The following is a 20,809-nucleotide window of genomic DNA, read 5'->3' as shown; positions in this document are numbered from 1 at the left end:
CGCTGACTTCCGCGTTGCGAAAATATGTTGGAGAGCATCCCAAGGACTGGGACCTATTTAGCGACGCTGTGACGTTCGCATACAACACGCAAGTTCATCGAACTACGAACATCGCGCCCTTCGAGCTGGTGTTAGCTCGGGCGCCGAGAAGCATTGCGTTACAAGCGCAGCCAAGTTTGGAAGGATTTAGTTCGAATCGAGCGTATTACCTGAAATGGCAGTGGTGGTTGGAAAGCCTGATGAAAGGCACTGATAAGGGCCTACGAAAAGAACAAGCGCACTACAAGCGAAACTTTGACGCAAGGCTTCGCAAGCCGAAGTATGACATCCCTTCAGGATCCTACGTTTTCCTCCGGAAGGAACAGGGGACCGCAACAGAACCTAGACACAAGCTGGCACAAGTTACTACGGGACCGTATGCAGTCAAGAAATCAGATAAGAACACGGTTGTCATCGCCATAGGCGACCAAGAAGAGCGCGTGTCGCGAGATAGAGTCGAATTAGCCCCTAGTTCCATGGACTACAGGCCGATATCAGGCCTACGACAGGCTCTACAGTTCCTCAGCGGACGTGAGGGGAATCAAGAACGCGACGCGATGGAGAGTGAGGAAGGTCCTCCCACGCGAGCGCAGATGTTACAGGACGAGGAAGATGTTGTCAGTCGAAACCCGTCCGCGGAGATACCGCAAGACTTACGGAGGACAAGTAATTCAGAAGAGATAGAGGAGTCGGAGAATCTTCTGGAGGGGGAAGAAAGTAACCCAGGACGTGAGGAAGAAAATGAGAATGCCGAGTACGTGATAGAAAAGATCATCGATCACGGGTATCAAGATGAGGAATTAGTCCTCAGGGTGAAATGGTATGGATATGAGACGAAGGACGCGACGTGGGAACCAGTCGCGCGATTACCGCCCAGCGCCGTGGTGAGATATTTCCGAAGGAAGAAGTTATCCTTGCCGTCGCAAGTCGGACGCGCCCAAGCGGGGTAACACCCGTTGGGATGTCGTCAAGTTGGAATTGGTACTTTGAGACGCGGCGCGAAGACAGGGAAGAGTGGTGCTCACAAGAGTCTGGAAATGCAAGAAGATGGAGAGGGCAGAAGTGCGAAGGGGGAAGTCAGAGTGAGGCGTGCCAGAAAGGCAAAGGGGCGGAGTCCAGTTAAAGGATGGAGCGGATACGCGATTCGTGTTTGAGGCGTTAGAGAGATAGGGGATTCCCAGAGGAGGCACGGAGTCTACAGGATCACCCCCACGCGTCATCAACGGACAGAGAAGGAATGACGTTTGAATCAGCGGTCCGCACCAGTGAAGCGTAATTTAATTCAAAAAAACATGGATGGGCCGCCGGTGGGGTGTCAAACGATCTGCATAAGTCGTAGACGGAGCTCCAACCAGTCTCCGAAAAATTAACTATAATTCAGGGAATTGCCCGCACTTGTACGAAATGTTGTTGGCAATTTTCACACCGACCGCATACACACTCAAGACTTGCCACAGGCGAAGCCATGACCGATCGCACCCAAGGGCACTTGCCCAGTTCATTTGCAACGCCTACAGTTCGCTCGACGAGCGACAAGATGATTCCGCATGGACCATGACCGCCTTGACTCGCCGACACCACGTGCACTTGCACGACCACGTACAAAGACTGAGGACGTCTGTACTCCTTCCGAAAGAGCCGAAGGGTGCATAAGACCCTGGCCGACGGCATCACAGTGCTGCCAGCCTGTTTTATTATGCGTACCATTCCCCTATTGACTTCATCATCAAGGGGGACATTCATGTGTTAGGATGATCAACCGGGAAGGAGTTTGTCGCGCACATTTTTTTTGGACTACGAGCGAACTACTTACTGGCTTGCCACTATAACCCCCTACCTTCCCCACGTTTTTGTTTTTGTTGGTGTATTTATTTTTGTTTTTGTTTTGTGACGTACAGAACGCGAACCCCGCGTCGCGAACGACGACGAACAAGATTTTCGACGTCAGTCCATCAAGGTACCCAGACCAAGTCAGAGCGGCGACTCGACGATCGCCATCGAAGAACCATGCGGTGTGCACACCGAGAAGGAGAACGAGTTCTTTTGCTTTGTTTCTCGTCACACAAAGGCGTTGCGCTACGATGTTTCGTCTTTCTACCATGAGGGCCCTACTGTACACGCGAACGGAGAGGAGTCGGAGGGACCGAAGTTAACTCGGCAACCGAAGATCGCGCTCGTCATGGGAATCTACTCCCACGAAACTGCCTAGCCGCCAGCTACCCTGTTTTACTACCAACGGCATTGCTAACAGCAGCTAGAGCTGTCAAGCTCAGAAAAAGAGCGAAATTGGGGATTTGTCAGCGGAGATGAGACCAGGACGACTGGAGTGTTTGGAGGCAAAGCTTGCTGTGTAAGAGATCGAGGGAGGTAATCCCGAATGACGATGTCCAAGTAACTGTCACCGCACGCCTGGGGGGTACCCCAGTACGACGAAGATCGATCCAATATTTTTTTGATGACCTACCCTTACCAGCGACTATTCACGTGCGCCGACTTCCGTGTTCACGTCCGCGGAGCACAGGAGGAAAAGAACAACAAAAGAGAGCTGGGAGACGAATAGTGATATTTTTATCATCACTCGATGAGCCTTTTGCTGACGACCCGACTACTCCCATACTGTTTCAGGTCTTGCAAAGCACTGTACCCATCACCGCACTAATTTTGACTTCCGCACTGGCCCGCGTCGACTTAAAATTAGTTCCATTTTTGTTGTTGACGGGACTATACGACTGAGTCGAAGTCAGGGGAACATTCGGAAGAGAAATTTAATTTGTGACCTCTAAGGACTCAAGGTTACGCCAGCTAAACGTACACGGCCTACGTTGTTTCTCTCTTTCCAGAGTTATACCGTGTGTGGGGCTGTGAGTGCAGGCCGGGACGAAAGTGAGAAGGAATGTGTGAAGGAACCAATTGCGCTCGACGCTAGGAGACCGTCGGAGGAGATGAAGGGTGAAGTGGACATTTTACCTTGGAGGAACTGTACAGTGTACCTCAAAATTTTGTTGTCGTCTGCTCTCGGCGAGCTTGACTGAGTGACCGAACGCGGTAATGATTCATTTTTATTTTCATTGTGAAATCCCGAAACTCACCCGTGTCTCTCAGAAGTCAATAATAATGAGCTTCGCAAACGAAGTGCCGAGGCCGTGCGGCGTCGTCACAATGACAAGGAGCCGTGTGAGACTGAGTTGGGGAAGGATGAGAAAAAGAGAAGGACAAGAGAAGGGAATGGATATGAGGAGATGCGACCGCGGCGACGGGGCGTGTGAGAAAAAAAAAGGACGAAGAGGAGGCGACCGCCCAGGGAAGAGACCAGAGCCGCGTCGCTTTGGGAAGACGATTCGTCTTTGATGGAGGGTTACGTCGCAGCTAGAGAAATAGCTGCGAGATAAAGAGGTGGAATTCGGGGATGCAAATCGGGAAAAGAGAAGGAAGTTGGCAGAAGAGAAGGAAGGAGTGCCGAGCTGGAAGAGGATAGCTGGGATCACGCTTCACGACTTGCAGTTAAAATTCGTGCACGCGGGAGGCGCCCGGGCTGAGAACGACGAAGGGGATCAAGATTCGATCGTGTTAGAAGACCTGTTGATTTTTTTTGTGTTGTTGCGTGACTACGGGTCGAAAACTGGAGAGCAAAGGAGTGCGTTCGCCGCACTCTGCCTCTCGCCATCGGCGATAAGAGTCGTCAGGGGCGAAGTACGGTACGCTCAAGAGTGAGAACGAAGAGATCCCTCTCCGCACAGCTCGAATAAGAAGGAAAAAGAGGCTAGGAATTTTCCTAAGCGTAGAGCTCACGCCAGAACCGTAACAAAAGGAGGCACTTGTCGTCCAGATTTGAACCACGGGCTCAGGATCAATCAGGACACTCGTCCACGTGTAAACTTCGTGCATGCTATTTAAACCCGGCAAGGCTTATGCCTCGACGACGCAGCCGCAATACGTCGACAATGAATTGCTTCTCACAAGGGCTCCCCAAGGACAGTGTGGCGATGACGTCACAGAGAAAGGGGAGAGAGACGGTGGGAAGAGGAGGCAGGCGAGGGCAAGAAATCCAAAGAGTGAAAATAATGCCATGACCCGACACCTGGCTCCGCAAGGTAAAAGAAAGAGGAGGCACTGCAGAGAAGGAAAGGCGGGAATAGAAACAGGAGCTCGACCGTAAAAGAGGAGGTAACCGAGGGCCGTTTTGTACGCGGCCTGCTCGACGATGGGAAAAGGGGTGCTTGTGAAGAGGGGGAATGCAAAGGGACGACAGATACGCAGAGGATTCACCTTTTATTAATCCTAAAGGGGAACGGAGGTGAAGATGGACATGAGGGGTCCGCCGCAGATGGCAGATCAAGGGAGCGGAACACCGGAGGATCCTTCCTTCGGCAGAGAAGTAATCAGCCGGGCTAGGACTCGTAGGTCCTCCAGAGTTGCGCCCGGAAGGGCCTCTACCTCCACGCCGTGAGCGCGAAGAAGGCGATGATAGGCGCCAGCGGCGGCGTTGTTTTCTTTAGAAATTGAGGGTGACGGGGGAGCTAAGGCAAGCGTGACGATGGGTTCCTCACGTACAGGGAAAATCTGACGTGGGGTCGGACCCACGTCAGACGGCGGCACTTCCCTGACTGATAGGGTTTCGGTTGAGATTGTTGAGGGAAACACGACGCGAGGAGGACTTTCGCGTGTGAATGGACACACAGGAGGGGGTGTGGTAGTGAACGAGCCGGCTGAGGTGGAATTGCAGGCAAAGACGGCTCGGTGAGACAAGGCGTTGGGGACTGTACGTCTGGCGTGGAAGGTTGGACCGCGGAACGAGGAGACGAAGGGCCGGACGGTCGAGAGCACACGCTCTCTGCACGAGGGTCCACGCCTCGCTCGGGAACCGCGTCGGGGATGGGGATTTGATTCCCGAACTGTCGACTCAGTGGAGCTTCTGAGAACGAGCACAACGTCGACGTCCAGGGGTTAAACCAGACGAAGTCACCCGCTGCGCTGTGACTACGTCCGGGAGAAAAGGAGGGAAGTCGCTTTGCGAAGGAGCGGGAAGAGTTGTGAGGGGGAACGCTGTCCCAGTCGATCTGCCTAATCTTGTCGAGCAGCGAGTGCAGCTCGAGGTCGGTGTCGGCGCCACCCAGGGGGACAGTGTAATCCAGAAGGCACATGAGCTCAACGAGCTTCGGGGGAAGGTACCACAGACGCCAACAATCATACGTCTCCCAGAGCAAGGTGCCAGCGACCTTCACGCACCACTCGGTCATGAAGACAACCCACAACCCGTGTCGGGGGTCGTTCAGGTGCCGAAGTATGTAAGGATGGGGCCCAATTACGACCAAAATCCTTGGCAGACTTCAAACTGACCCCACCATGAGGGAAGCTGCAGGTATCGGTTGACGTAGTGTGACCGCGCGATCTCCCCCGCCTCGATCATTTGGTATGCCAGGAAGTATCCTGTGTCCGACCTCATTTTGCGCTCGTACCGAACGATGTGTTGGAAGAAGAAGAGGTTCCCGCGTTTCATGCGCCGGAAATTAGCAGGGAGAATCGCACGCGTTCACGACATTGCGTCATTCGTCACTGTCAATTGGTTATGACATAAGCGGTCCGCTTCCAGTACGGGGTCACCATGGGTCCAACTGAGGAGACTGTCAAGATAATGGCGCTCCCCCTCCGTGCGGAATTTCCACGTGTCGCAGCCGAAGGAAGGAGGAATAAGGGTGTCGGTCAAATGGAGGTCAAGCCGGGCGAGTACAGTGTCCATGAATCGCAGGGACAAGGTGCGACGGCCGCGTGGAGAGGAGTGACGAAGGATGGAGGTAGGAATGGCAATGCGGGCGCGCCAGTCAAAGGTGCGAATGACTTGTAGGGGTAGTTGACCGGGTAACATGCCAGCACCGTCTGCAAAACTATGTTCGATGGCAGCAACGTCGCGGACGCCCACAGGGGAGAACCACTGGGAAGAGGCAAATAGGGAAGGATGTTCACGCATGGATTTGTCTTGCAGCTCATCGAGCGAGGGGTATCGACGGGCTACCCAAGAAGAATGGTAGCCCAGATGGAAGGCCGGTTCGGTAGGGTTGGTAACAGGAGGAAGACGGGGTATGGAAGGAAGACCCCGGGGCACTTCGGGATTGCGAGGAAAGCCCACACCCGGACGCTTACGGGTGGCACTATCGTCCGAGTGTTCCGACGGAGAAGGAAGCATGGTATTTTCGTCTTACCCTTGTAAGAACGCCGCGCAGAGTGATTGATGACTGGGAAACACGGTAAGGAACGGCAGGAGATTATACGATGGCTTGGCGCTGTACAAGGGCGCTCAGGAGGGGGATATGTAGGGCAATAATGGGCTCTACAGGGGGGTGAAAAGGAAGGAAAATATTTGGATTTGGATATGAAAAGTAGTCCGGGTTGGGGGGGACACACGTGTGAATAATTGCACAGTTTTAATTTTTAATTATTTTATTTAGTTAATTAGTTGGCATTAGTTTTGCTGACACTAGATTAGATCTAGGATCTAGCGCCGCGAGCTACTGTAGGGGCTCCGGCGGGGCGATATATACCTTAGCCCTCTGACCACCAAGTCAGTAAAGGTAACCCGAGTTGCCGGAGTTGAATGTCGCCTTGGTCGAAGTCCGTCTCTACCAAGACGCTCCCTTTTACCCAAGCCTACGGCATCCTCTATCGCTCGGGGTTCCCTTTTCTTTTTCCTTTATTTCCCTATCCTTTTCTATCCCTAACCCTACCTATTTTTCCCTTATCTTGTGTTGGTGCCATCGGCCTCGGTTGCAACCGAACCGGTGTAGGTGTTTCGAGCCATCGGGCGACACAGTTGACGTAGCGCTGCTACTGTGACCCATTTTTCCGACGGAGACTGTTGCAACGACGTCTCCCTCGAAGGGCTTCGTCGTAGTACGAGCCAGTGTTGGTACCATCGGTGTCGGTCGCGACCGAACCGGTGTAGGTGTTTCGAGCCATCGGGCGGCACGGTTGGCGTAGCGCTGCTACTTTCATTTCATCCCGTCGGGCTGCGTTGCGACGCCCCCGTCGAAGGCCTCGTCGCGTCACAAGGTGTCGAAGAAGCTCAACGAGCATTGGCCTTACAACCCAGTGGAACCGGGGTACCTACTTACGCGCCCCACCCCACACTCGTCGAGCAGATCTCTTCGCAAGTCTCTACCACACCGATGCCGGGCCGGGCTATTTCTCTGTGCCCCCCCCCTTATCAGGGATCTGAGCTACTACGAGTCGCAAGCTCGTTTAAACGGAGAAGGGAGAGTCGGACACTCTGTAGCGCTGTGCCATCGGCAGTTCTTCTTTTTGTTGCTGTTGTTGTTTTTGCTGGACCATCGGACCGCGGTCTCTGCCCGACAGGCGCATTGCACTACAGTGTACAACACGTGTACAGACAGCACGGAACGGCCCGTGCTGACTACAGTAGCACTACAGTACAGCCCGTACTGTACTCTAATAAGTTAGGATTACTTGGTATATTAAATACGCGAGCGGACCGGCGGCGGTGAGAGGGACAAGCACGGACTTGTCCACGACCTACCACCTAGGTCCGTCTTCGAGCTTTACTAACGAGCGCGATCCGCCTTCGCGCGCGTTAACGGAGACAAAGCGGGTAGGGGACAGCCGCGTACGCGAGCGAGCCTAGATCCGCCTCCGCCCGTCAGCACTGGTACGTTACCCAGCGCTGCTCCGGGGCGTCGAGGCGTAGATCGGCCCGCGCGTACGCTCGTCCCCGACCGTCCCGCTCTACCACGCTACCAAGGCCCGCTTCCCTGTCTCGTTAGCTGTGTGTTCTCCCCGTCTTCTCGCCCCTCGTACCGGTCTACGTCGAGCAAAGTATACACACCTCTCCGTTGGGGGGGTGTTATACTACAGTGGTCTCCCGACCTAGAAGACTCCGGAGTACGTTCTCCGAGAAGACCTCTTAGGCCCTCCGCGAACCGATCGCGTCGAGATGAGCCAAGAGTTTGAGCCCTCGATCCGCTCCGAAGCGGCGGATCCGAGTCCGGACGCTGTGCGATTCCCATCCGCCCCGTCGGGCGACGGCGACGCAGGTCCTCGTGACCGCGAACCGTCGCTCGGATCCTCCGAGGAAAGTGCGGCGGCGATGTTCGAACGCATAGACGAATACATCGAGGAAGTCCGTACTTCCCTTCGGATCGATGTATCGGACCGTGTATACACTCGATGTATGGCCGAGCTCCGCTCACTGCGTGAAGGGAGGTTCGATAGAGTGACGCAGTCCTTAGAGAATCTCCGAGCACTGATCGACGAGTTACACTCGCAGATAGTGCTCGTCGAAGACTCGCGTCTCGTATCGCCGGGACCGTCTGGGCAAGGTCGTCCCGAGGGGCCGACCCCTACGAGACGACCTGGGGACCGATCTTCCCCGTCCGCGGAACAGTTGGGTGCGTTCGCGCACCTCTCCGCCGAGCTGAACGCCACGCGTCGGCGTGCTCGTGACATGGAACGGACCATGGCCGCAAGGCTGCCCGGTGCCCCCACGAGAGGGCCCGGTAGTACCGTACCTCCGAGCGCCGTCGCTCCGGACCGTTGGGGACCGGCTGGTGCCGACACCAGCCGAACCGCGGTAGGCAACCGCCTTCCGACAGGCGCGAATTACGCGTCTGAGACCCAAGCATTGCCGCCTATCCCTGGAAGTAGGCGGCAGATCGAAGGCGTATCGTATCGCGACGACCCTGACCGTGGAGGAGCCGCCCGCGGATCTGGAGTACCGATGTACTCTGTCGATCCTCGCTGGGGCGGCTACCCGCCGGCAGATTACGCCAAGCATCCAGGTCCGGTAGACGTCCGTACGCTACCCGTCACCCCCTTCGGCACGCTGGGTCCCGCCGAACCCGGACTCGAGCCGGTACATACGATGATCCAAGAGTTCAGCGCCGTCGCTGACTATCGTATGTACCGGCTGGATAACACCTCGAGGCTCGTTACGTCGGGTGACGCGGGACGGATCGCGAAGTACGTCCAACGCTGCCGTGTGATCCAACCTACGATGAGGAGCTTTGACGGTACTGACCCGATCCAGCTCCTACCGTTCTTGAAGGATGTCCGGATAACCTTCAACTCGCAACACCTTACCGAAGGTGTTGCGGTACGAGTCCTCGCGCACTTCCTAGAGCGCGACGCCGAGCGCCTGTATACGAGTTATACAATGCGTGGCCTCCGCGCCGGCCAGCTCCACGACGACGTGAGCTGGCCGGGGCTCGTGAACCAGTTCCTGAAACGCTACCTAACCGACGACGTGTTAGGTGAAGCGTACGACGCTATCGCGACGGCGCGACAGCAATCTCATGAAACGGAGAGCACGTTCGCAGACCGGCTCGAAACTGCCGCGTTCCGGTGCACGGCGGTGTTCTCCGAACAGTCCCTCGCGCACTACTTCGTGCGGGGACTGGCACCGGCGACCCGTGCCGCAGTTTCCGAAACCGTACAGCGGCTGCCGAGCCGCCAGAAGACCGATCTTCCAACCATCCGCCGTATCTCCACGGCGAAAGGTACGACGTACCGCGATCGGCGCGGTTTACCCCTGCCGGATACGAAACCGGCAGGGCGGGCTGGCAGGACTACGAAATCCGCCGCAACAAGTTCGCCCGCCTCGACCCTCCACATCCGGTAGGATGAGTGTCTGGCCGACCCTGTCCTCATTACGCAAGGTGGAGGACCCGTGGGGGGACGACCCGCCTCACCGATGTCGACAGGAACGACATCGAGTTACGCGACCGCCTTCGCGGCCACTCCAAGAGTGGCAAGGGGTACGGACCCCCGGGTCGCAGAGCTCGACATCTCGAGTCGAGATGCAGGAGCCGAAGCCCCTCGCGTACCCCTCCTCACCGATGAGGAGGCGCGTCACGCAGCGACCTTCGCCTCAACGGATGGCAGCGCGTACGTGTGCTGGCTATGCCGTACGTACGGACACGCCATGTACGCGTGCCCGTTCCTGTCGCCGGAACAACGGATGTTCACAGCGTACAGGAACTACCGCTACTAGATAGAGACGCGCCCCGGAGCGCGTAATCTCCTCCGGCAGTCGGTCGGCGAGGGCCGTCCCCCGCGTTAAGGTTTCCCGAATCGTTCGGGTGGGGGCGCAAGCTTCGCCCCACGCGGAGGCGGGTATCGTCGTAACGAACTCGATCGTCGTGATGGACCGGATTACCGCCCGTCGGACACAAGGTATCCCCGTCAAGGAGGGAGAGGGGACCGAGACCGTTCTCGGTCACCCCAACAGGTACAAAACGCGATCATGTACCTGCAAGATTGGGTAGAGGACCCGTATCCTCTACCCACGGAGGGGCGCGAAGGAGACCCGACTCGCCTCGTCCCCGATATTCTGCGACGACCGGACGTCGCAGGCCAAGGTCAGGAAGTACCCCAATACTTCGCTGACGTCGCGCGGCCGCAGTGGAGGAATCGTCCCGACCCACGCGGACAAGGACCCGAAGAAGACCTGGCCACCGAGGGCCAGGAAGGTAGCTCAGATAGCAGCGGTAGTTCGAAAAAAGGGTAAAGACGGTTACGTACACGCGGTCGCGTGAGCCGTCTTATCCCTACGAACTATACCGGACCCCGCGTGCTCGCCAAGGACACGGGGGGTATTGTCCGATAATACATCCCCCGTTTCCGGGAGCGAGCACGGCAACTCCTGCGGCGCCAATGCAGGAGAACGGGAGCGTCGAGGCCTCCGTAAGCCTGACGCTGGAGGAGAGCACCACCGGGACACCGTCAGTCCCGGTGATGCTGAGCGAACGCGATGGAAGTAATGCAGACCGGAAGGAGCACGTCGATCTCCTAGCTTCCGTGAGCCATGGCCCACCGACGAACGGTCCTCCGCGTATGGACCCGAGTACTCGAGAGGGCGTCACCGAGCCGCGGACGCCCTAAGAAACGCGTAGAAGGAAGCGCAAGAGGGGTCAACACCGAAAGCGAAAGCCCCGACGGAACGACCTCACCGATAAGGTCGCGCCTAAGATAGTCGATGGCCTGTGTGCCTCATGCCGTCAAAAATATACAACGTCTTGGGCTCCGTGGCCACCGGAGGCAACGCGTTCAAGCCCCACACGATCGCCGTCGATACGTGTTCTGGGTACAACTTGGTGAGGAAGGCCGACCTTCCTCCCGACTGGACCCGCTACGTGATACGGGACGCGCCATTACTCCGACTGGCTGGCGCGAACAGTAACCCGCTCCGACTTACGGCCGTCGTCCATCTCGCGGTCGGGTTGCGGAACACGACGTTCCGCATACCTTTCGTAGTGGCCGAACAGCTCGCTGTTCCCGTCCTACTTGGGACCGCGTTCATCAATGCCCACGTACGCAGCATAGACATCGATGGCCAGAAGCTCGAATTTCCCCACGTTGGCTCCGTAGCCATCGTCGACGGGAAGGGGGAGCCGACTCCCCCTACCAGGCGACGTGGACGCCAGACGAGCCGGCCGGATGTACGCGAGGAGGCCCCACAGGCGATCCCAATCGCCCGCTGGGTTACCATCCCCGCGATGTCACAAGCCCGAGTGCGTGTGACAACCGCGCGGGTGGGGCCTCGTGTTCCTGGAGCCAAAGCCCTCACTCCAACACCGACATGGAGTGAGGTTGACGAATGGCGTCGCGGAGGTTCTGCCGAATCAGACCTTCGACGCCATCGTCGCGAACTTCTCGCGACGGGAGAGGTGGCTTCCGAAGCACACCGTCGTGGGATACGCGAAGCGCAGCCCCCTCGCGATCCTTACGCCCGAACGGAGGGTCGCCGAGGGGATCGCGCACGCGCTACACCTGACCGACTTGACCGATCAAGTCGAAGAGGTAGAAGTTGGCCGATCCAACTCCGACGACCAGACCACGGCGGGTGACGTAGAGGTTGACACGGACGAACGGTCACCTTTATACCACCCGACGGCGGGGGGTACTGTACCCCCACAGAATAAGAATCCCGAAAATCCACCGATGGATTGGGAAAAAGAGGTTGACTTGTCATACATCGAGGATGACAAGCTCCGTGGCCACGTACTCGAGATGCTCCGTAAGCACTCGAGTCTGTGGAGCGGTGCGCTCGGAAGTATCCGAGCGACGGAGCACCGCATTACCCTCGAACCGGGTACGAAGCCGATACGCTCGATGCCCTACCGTAAGGGGCCCGCGATGGGCGAAATGGTCGCGAAGGAGGTCACTAAGATGTTGAACGCAGGGGTTATCGAACCCGCGGGCACCGAGTGGGCGTCCCCAGTGGTGCTCGTACCGAAGAAAGACGGCTCTCTTCGGTTCTGCGTAGACTATCGGCGTCTCAACGCGAAGACTGAGCGGATTCGTATCCGCTGCCGCGTATGGACGACTGCATCGACTCGTTAGGAGATGCAGCCGTCTTTACGACGTTGGACTGCAATTCCGGTTATTGACAGATCCCGGTCGCTCCGGAGGACCGTGATAAGACAACCTTTACGACGCACATGGGCACGTTTCGCCACCTGTGAATGCCGTTCGGACTAAAAGGGGCATCGGCCACCTTCCAACGCGCACTAGATATTATTCTCTCCCGCGTTCGCTGGCAAATATGCCTCGTCTATCTCGATGATGTTATAGTGTTCTCGCGTACGCACGCGGAACACGCGAAGCATCTCGACGCTGTCTTGAGCTTGCTTGGGAGTGCCGGAATCTCCCTCAAGCTAAAGAGCGTAGTTTCTTTCAGCGGAAGGTACACTACCTGGGGCACGTCATTTCCACAGGTAAGTTAAGCGTGGCGGACACGGCGGCCGATGCCTTCAAGATGTTCACGTTCCCAAGGACACTTACGCAAATGCGCTCGTTCCTCGTGGCGTGCAACGTATACCGCCGATTCGTTAAGGGGTTCGCGAAGATAGCGCGTCCTCTGACCGACATGACGCGCAAGGATGCGGATCCTGACTTCTACAACCCCACGGAGGCCCAACTGAACGCATTCGAGAACCTCAAGAGGTTTATGATCGCTCCGCCGATCCTCGCGCTACCGCGGTACGGCCGTCCGTACATGATCGACACGGACGCGAGTGCCTACCAGCTCGGCTGCACACTGCTCCAGGAGCACGACCAGCCAAACAATTGGCGCCCCGTAGGCTATTGGTATTACTCGCTGAGCGACAGCGAGCGCAACTACAGCGCAACGGAACGCGAGTGTTTCGCCGTATTGTGGGCTGTCCGCACACTACGGCCGTACGTAGAAGGAACGAAGTTCACCGTCCGAACGGATCACGACGGCCTGAGGTGGCTCATGTCCCTCACCGAGAGTTCCGGAAGAGTCACCCGGTGGCGGATACGTCTGGGTGAATACGACTTCACCATTCAGTCCCGCCCCGGGCGCGTGCATCAGGTTCCCGATGCCCTGTCACGCCTCGTGTCGCCTCGTGTCGCCGATGACCCTCGCCCCACCGTCGAGGTGGATGACGACATTCCCACCTTCGACGGGGGTACGACCGTTCGAGACGTATCGAACGAGCTCGCGGACCACGTTTGTACAGCGAGCTGTGACCATCAGGCCGCCCATGTCTTCGTGACGACACGGAACCAAGCCGGATCAAGAACGAGGTCGCGCGTACGAACGCGTTGTAGTGCAATGTGCCTGGCAGGCCGCGAACACAGTCCGACGGTCAAACAAAAAGAAGAAAAACAGCAACAGCAACAACCACTGCCGATGGCACGCGCTACGGAGCGTTCGAGACTCCCTTTCCACTTGTGTGGGCTTGCGGCCCACGGTAGCTCGACTCCGACGGGGGGGTGAAGGAAAGATACCCGGCCCGGGAGGATAATGGTGGTAGAGACTTGTGAAGACTTGAGTGCTCGACGAGTGCAGGTTGGGCTTGTCTACGAGAATGTAACGCGATTCGCTTGGTTGTAAGGCCAATGCTCGACGAGCGTCTTCAGCACCTTGTATATAATTCAAGGTCTTCGACGGGGGCTCGATTAGCACTACCCGACGGGAACGTAACTATGTAGCAACGCTACGACCAACGTGTTGCCCGATGGCAAAACACCGACACCAATGCGATCGCAATCGCGGTTGGTGGTACCGACACTGTCTTGTATGATAAGACCTTCGAAGGAGGCGTCGTTGCAACAGCCTTCCGACGGAACAGGACACTGTAGCAGCGCTACGACCTACGTGCAGCCCGATGGCAATCACACCAACACCGGATCGGTCCCGACCGACTCCAATGGAACCAACACAATTAAGGGAAAAATAGATGTAGAGATAGAAAAGGTAAAAGGATAAGGAAAAGGGACCCCCGAGCGCAAAGGATAAAGTAATCTGTAGTAAAAGGTAATGTCTTGTAAAACACGGACTTCGACCAAGGCGATATCAAACTCTGGCAACTCGGGTTGGTTTATTGACTTCGTCGGTCAAAGGCCCAAGTTATATAGAGCCCCGCCAGGGCGAGTACAGTAGCTCCCGGCTCTAGATTCTAGATCTAATTAGTAAATAATTAAAATATTCGTGCGCTTCGTCGCACACGTGTGTCCCCCAAACCCGGACTACAGTATCCAATTTGTTTCCTTTTTCACTTCTTTTCACCCCCCTCGTCAGGTGCGTATTGCACTACATATCCCCCTTCCGAGCGCTCTTGTACGCCTCTCCGCCATCGTATAATCTCCTCTCCGTTTCTCTCATAACCCTACACCGCCGTATCCGGTAATCGGTGAAAGTGCAAGAGCAACACGGGCCTCATGTTTCCTTCATCCCCGAGCCACTCAAGTGGTGGTACCAAACGCAAGCGCTACGGTGTGGGCTTTTCTTCCACTTCCTACGACCCTCTAAGTCTTCCTTCCATCCCTCGATTACCCCCTGATTCCTAACATGCTGGCCCTGTTGGCCACATCGGTTCCGATCCTAACGCTCCGTCCTCGCGTCAATACCCTGCTGCGTCGGAGCTCCACGATAAGGCCATGCGCCTTAATCCTGAGCTTTTTGCTTCCGCTGAATGGTTCTCTGTGATCGGTGTATGCGCCTTCGATGACATTGCTTACTCGTTCGCCGACGGCGCCGGTATGCTTCCAGGACAAATCCCCCTTCAAGCTATTCGATCTTACGATTGGTTGGCTCGCATCGCCATTCCTCCCTCCATCCTGTGTCACACTCCGCCTCATGGTCGTGCGGTGTTATCGACCCGCTTCATGACCGCTGTGTTCGACAGGCTTGAGCTGCCATTGACGCAGGATCTCATCCCTGAGGAATTCGGTTGTGACACGTGGCAGTTTCGCACCGAGGGCGAGCGGTCTTACCTCGATAACATGATGGCCTGGACCTCCGATAACCCTCCTCGTGAAGCTAACCGCCTTTGGTTCAACCAATGGACCGTCTCGGGCGACGCTATGATGTGGACCAACGCCATAATTCCGGCTAATTTCCGACTTATCAAGCGGGGTACCATCCCCTTCTTCCAGCACACAGTGCGCTTCGAACGCCGTATTCGGTCTGACACGGGTTATTTTGTGGCCTACCAGAAGGTGGAGGTGCGCGATATCGCGAGGTGCCATTACGCGAATCGTTATCAACGTATTCCGTCGTGGTGGAGCCAATTTGAGATCTGCCAAGGCTTCTGGGCTGAGCTCGGCCCGGTGTACACGTATTACGGAAGGTATTTACGTGATCCTCGACATGGCCTTTGGGTAGTCTTTCTCACAGAGTGGTGTACCAAAGTGGCAGTGACCCTCCTGTGGGAGACCTACGACTGCTGGAGGTTGTGGTACTTGCCTCCCCAGCTCATCAGCCTCATGCGACGCCTCGATTATTCGGTTCCCCTGGGCGGTGCTGATGCAGACACCGAACTGCATTCTCTCCTCGATAAAATAGAGGATGTCGATTGGGACTTGATACCGCGTCAAAATTCCTCTCGTTCCTTCGTCCGGCAAGGCCCCTCCTTCTCTCCTGGTCGTGCTCATCGTGGTGCGGGGGACTACGCTAGGTTTAACCCCTGGACGGGATCGCAATGTTCTTGCGACGAGGCGCGTCTGAGTCGACAGTATGGGAGTCAGACGCCCGTTCCGGTTGAAATGCCCATCTTCCTTGCGGATCCCCGCGAGCGCGACCTCTGTCCCAGAGAGCCTTTGCGTTCTCGCCCTGTGTTACCGGTCTCACCGACTTCACTCCCTGTCGATCCGGCCGACCCCACTCTTCCCGTGAATGCTTCGATAAGGGCGACGAAAGCCCCTCGGTTTGAGGAGCTCAAATCCCCTTTGCGGTCCCATTCACCTCCAGTGGCCAGGTGTCAACCTCTATCAGAGACGAGAGAGATCCCCTCTTCAGCTAGCCGGACTTAAAGTCTGTCCGTGCGCGCAGCCCAAGAAAGGAAGGGAAATTCTTTGTCCCTTACCCCCTCGGCTCCTCCTGCATCGTCTTCCCCTGTGCACGTCCCAGCTCGTCCCCCTTCTCCTGCGGCTGTTCCGGTTGCCGCCCCCCTGTCACCAATCGTCGACGCAGTCCAATCGACCAGGGGAGGTTCGACCCCCGGTCCTCTCCAGATGTTATCAAAAAGAACGACGGCGCCGCCAGCGTCTATCGCACATCGCTCCGTGCTCACGGAATAAACGAGAGGGCTCTTCGAGGAGCGTCCCTCGTTGACCTGCGCTTACTGGCGCAGCTTGTTGCCTCACTTCCGAAGGAAAAAATCCTTGGGTGAATTGTCCCATTGACCCATTGCCGATGGTAGCGTCCTGCCGATCCATGTTCGGGTCATTGTTCTCTGAGAGTGTCCTCTCATCGTCGACACTTCCCTTCGTTCCACCGAAAATAAATTGCATTTCCTTCTCCTATCAACTTCCTCCTCTTGTTGCATTTTTCTTCTCTTTATCCAACACGTACGTCATCCTTCTCCTCATTTTCCTTTTCCTCCTCTTTATCCAACGCTTTGACGGGGCCCACACGCCCCCCTTTTTTTTCTGTGCGCGGGTAGTATCAATCAATTCCCTCGTTGAGGTCCGGAGGGTAAGGATTGGCGTTCATTGATTGATGCGGGAGCCTTAGTCAAGTTACCGTACGAAAACGGATGCCGTTCCTCCTTGCCAGGGCATTCTTCTGGGTCCTCTGTGTTCACCCTGAGCAAAACGCTTCCTTACACAAACTTTCGCATCGTTTTTGTGTACCCTTTTTGAGCGGCGCAAGCAGTCATCTCCTACGAAAGCGTCGTACACGTCAAATCAGTCGACTGGCAGTGTGTACATGTATATGTACGTCGTTACCGTTTCTCCAACGATCCCCGCTGTGTGTGGAGGAACAGTGTCTCCCACTTCCCGAGCAATATCAACAGAGGTTACACATATACGCTCGAGCGAACGAGGTACGATCGGATAATTTCTTCGTCAACAATACCCGTCGGGTTGTCAGGTAGCTTGCCCTTGGCGAATTCGCAGCTTTTCTCTAAGTAGGAGGGATTCCCCTCGTCAAAGAGAAACTAAAATGAATACGAGTTCCGACACATCCGTTATAGTCAAGGGCATGAACGACCGACCGCCCAGAAATCGAGCGCACGTCCGTGCTTGCGCGTCTCATACGATACGATTTGTGCTCCTCCATTTATCCCGTTTCATCTCCTTGATCCTCGAGGATCGTTGATGATGTTTCTCGTCCGTGACCAACGTCCTGGCGACCAGTTCAACAGTAGCGATAGACATTATTGAAGGGACCCCGGCCTCGTTCGGGGTCATAAATAATTCTTACGACCAGTGGTGACTCGTCCGAAGCTCTGTCGCTGGCAGCGAGCTGTCTGGCAGTTTTTGTTTCCCTGCTTGGGCTCTTGGACAGGGTCCTAAGTGAGCCTTTCGTGGGGCTTCTATGAACCCTTTTGGCTCGTCGGGGCAGGGTCACTCCTCACTAAAAGAAATGTACATTGAACAGGTAAAGGAGAGGTCCCCAAAAAAAAAGAAAGACGAAGCGGGCGTGTTTGAAAGGAAGAGAGACAGGAACTCTCCCTCGTCGTGGTAGTTGGTCCCATTGTGGGAAGAAAAAGAGGGGTGGTGCGACGCTCTTGGCTCCGTTATAAATAATACGATCACAAGCTGACCCTCACAGGGCTACAGATTAGCTTGTCAATTTCTCTCTTCTGGTGACCACGACGTGGTCGGTTGTGATAGAACGTCCGGTGAGCTGCTTCCAGGTTCCAATAAAAAGTGCTCAACGCTACGAGATGCGGGTTCGTCCGCAGAGGGACGTATCTCACCACGTCTCTCGATATCCTAAGTACAGCGTTGCCTCTTCGGCTCCCCCTCAATCGCGAGTAGACCGCGACGGGGGGCGTCGCTTGGTGTATCCCCGTGGGCTTGTCTGAAGTCTTTTTGCGACGATCGTCAATAGTCTACCTGACGATCCGTTTCCTTCTACTTCTCCTCTGTAACGAGGTCCTGTTGATCGATACAAAACAAAACAAAAACATTGACAAAAGAAAAGATATAAGCGCGAGCGGATGACGTTGTCTCGACAGAGGCAACGTTCGTCGTGGACGCGATTCGTGTGCAGTACACTTATCCCAAGAAGGCTCAGCGTCCCATGCGACCGACCTCGTCTCTCTTTTCTTAAAATTAGTTAAAACTTCCGAGCGGTGTCCTGTGTTCCACTTGGGCATCGCCACACTTGTCGTTCTTCACGGGGTGTTGTTGCGGTGTACTCGGGGGTGTCCGGAAGTAACACCCCCTCGAATTACACTCCGGGATGTCCCGCGGCTTACGCGATGGGCCATCCAACGACAACTGCCTGCCCTTCGGACTCTCCCCTCGCATCGTGGTGCATCTCTTCATCCTCAAGAGGTACGCCTCCCACGCCTCCCACACTCGTTCCTGCCAATACCACAGCCTCGTTGCACATCTCATCATCCACTTCCTCCTGCTTCGCCTTGCCCGCGTACACATGCACATCAGCTACATCCTTTGAACACCCTCTCCCTCGGCTCCAAGGTAACCCACTCGTACGTCTGACGCACCCCCGTGTCCACTGTGGAGGAGAGTAGTCTGCTCCTCCTTTCCCTGTTGCCCCCACAGTATCAGCGAGAATAGCCAACTTGCACGGGATATTCGGGTGTATAGCATTCGCGACCGACACAACCTAATCGGTAGGCCTACACATACACACGACTACAGAACCACGCTTGCTACTTCACTTACCCCCTTTCAAATGCGTTCCGCTCTCCCATTATGCCGCCGCCTGGTTGCCCCCAAACACTTCCTCAATTACACACAGTCCTTCAACCAGCCGTCGGCCATTTCAGCCTTTCCCCAACGACATGAAGTACGCCCCTCCGGGAAGCTCTGCCTTAATCTTATCGTCGTGCACGGTCACTCGTAGAGCACGCGTCTTCCGGACTCCGTCCTGTCTGACGGCGTTCGCTACGTATATATATATATTTTTCTAATCTATCTAATGTCACCTGTTTTGCCATCAACGTCGTGCATCCATTTTCTTTTCTCTTCTTGTAAGTGGGCGACTTGGTTCACCTCCCTCATTCTCTTAGGTCCACCGGACGTTGCCCGGGGCTGTGTCTTCGACATCAAAAAAATAAACAAAACCGAAACGAAGAAAAGGAAAGGAAAAGAAAAGAAAAGAGAGGTCATCGTTATGACCCGGTGAGTACGCTGCTCGTGGTAAAAATTGCGGTTGCGGTGGTGTTTTTCGCAATCGGCGGATCAACAGCAACGACCCATTGGGACGACATCCCCTCTGGCGATTTCTCAATCTCCTGTAGGCATGCACATTGTCCTTGCTCGGGGATCCTCTCGTTTGTTAAACGTCCGTCTCACGGCTTGTCGAGCCTGCTCAACACATTCGAGGCGAGTTGACAAGGCTGGCGTTCGCTCTGATACCGCTCGCTCAATAGTTCGCTTTCGACACCCATTAAATTCTCAAATAAATTACGCTTCACGCGCGTGTGGACCACTGATCCCATTCCTAATTTCACGGGCATCCGGTGATTGTGCGTGTGTGTTCCAAATGTGGGTAGTGCCTCATCTCCTTCTGGCTCTATCTATGACGTAGGAACACCCGTCGTAGAGTCATGTTCTCCTACGTCTCTTAGCTCCTCCTGGGCCTTGCCCTGAATGGTGGGAATCCCGCGACGCGGGCGTCGGCCGTAACCTTGTCAAAGGCGGAATTGATCTCGAAGATCATCGCCTCTTCAATGTCCTCCTTGGACTTCTCATAAACTTGCTGACCGAACTCCGCGGTGCGGGGTCGTGTCCCTAAGGTCTCAAAAACAAAATAAAATAGAATAACACAAAAGCAATCACAAATAAAAGAAAAACGAGACCGAACAGTTATGAAGGTAAGAGTGAAAAATGGGGATTATCCAGTCCATGTCCCCGTTCTTCCAACGTTCTTTCTTGGCTTGGCACATCGTTACGCGACTCCCGACCTGAGTATCTCATCACGACGCTCATCCTACTCGTGCGCGCGCTGCTCTACTTGCGGGTGGCTGTCTGAAGGCCCCTCACCTGGTTCGTGCCATCTCATCGTTCCCCTTTTCTTGACCCTCAGGTCGGCTTGCTCTGCCCAGTGCGGATTACCGCACTGACACTGACATGTGAACTTCTTGATTACCACTATCCTGATTGCGCTTGCGCGACCTGCGCGGGCAAGGATAATCTTTTACTTCGGAAATACGTGACGGCCGCGCTGCGGGGCAATTGCTCAATGGGTTCCCACGTTGCGTCCTTGAGGGTATACCCATACCATCTCACTTTGAGAATTAATTTCTCCCCGTCGTAGGCGTGGTCCACGATCTTGTCGATCACATACTCCTGACTCTCAGCTCCTTCTTCC

The sequence above is a fragment of the Chondrus crispus genome, genomic scaffold (genome assembly GCF_000350225.1).
Source record: "Chondrus crispus Stackhouse genomic scaffold, scaffold_51, whole genome shotgun sequence".
In the NCBI taxonomy this organism is placed as follows: Eukaryota; Rhodophyta; class Florideophyceae; order Gigartinales; family Gigartinaceae; genus Chondrus; species Chondrus crispus.
The sequence above is the reverse complement of the archived record's forward strand: the minus strand, read 5'-3'. Positions refer to the sequence as shown.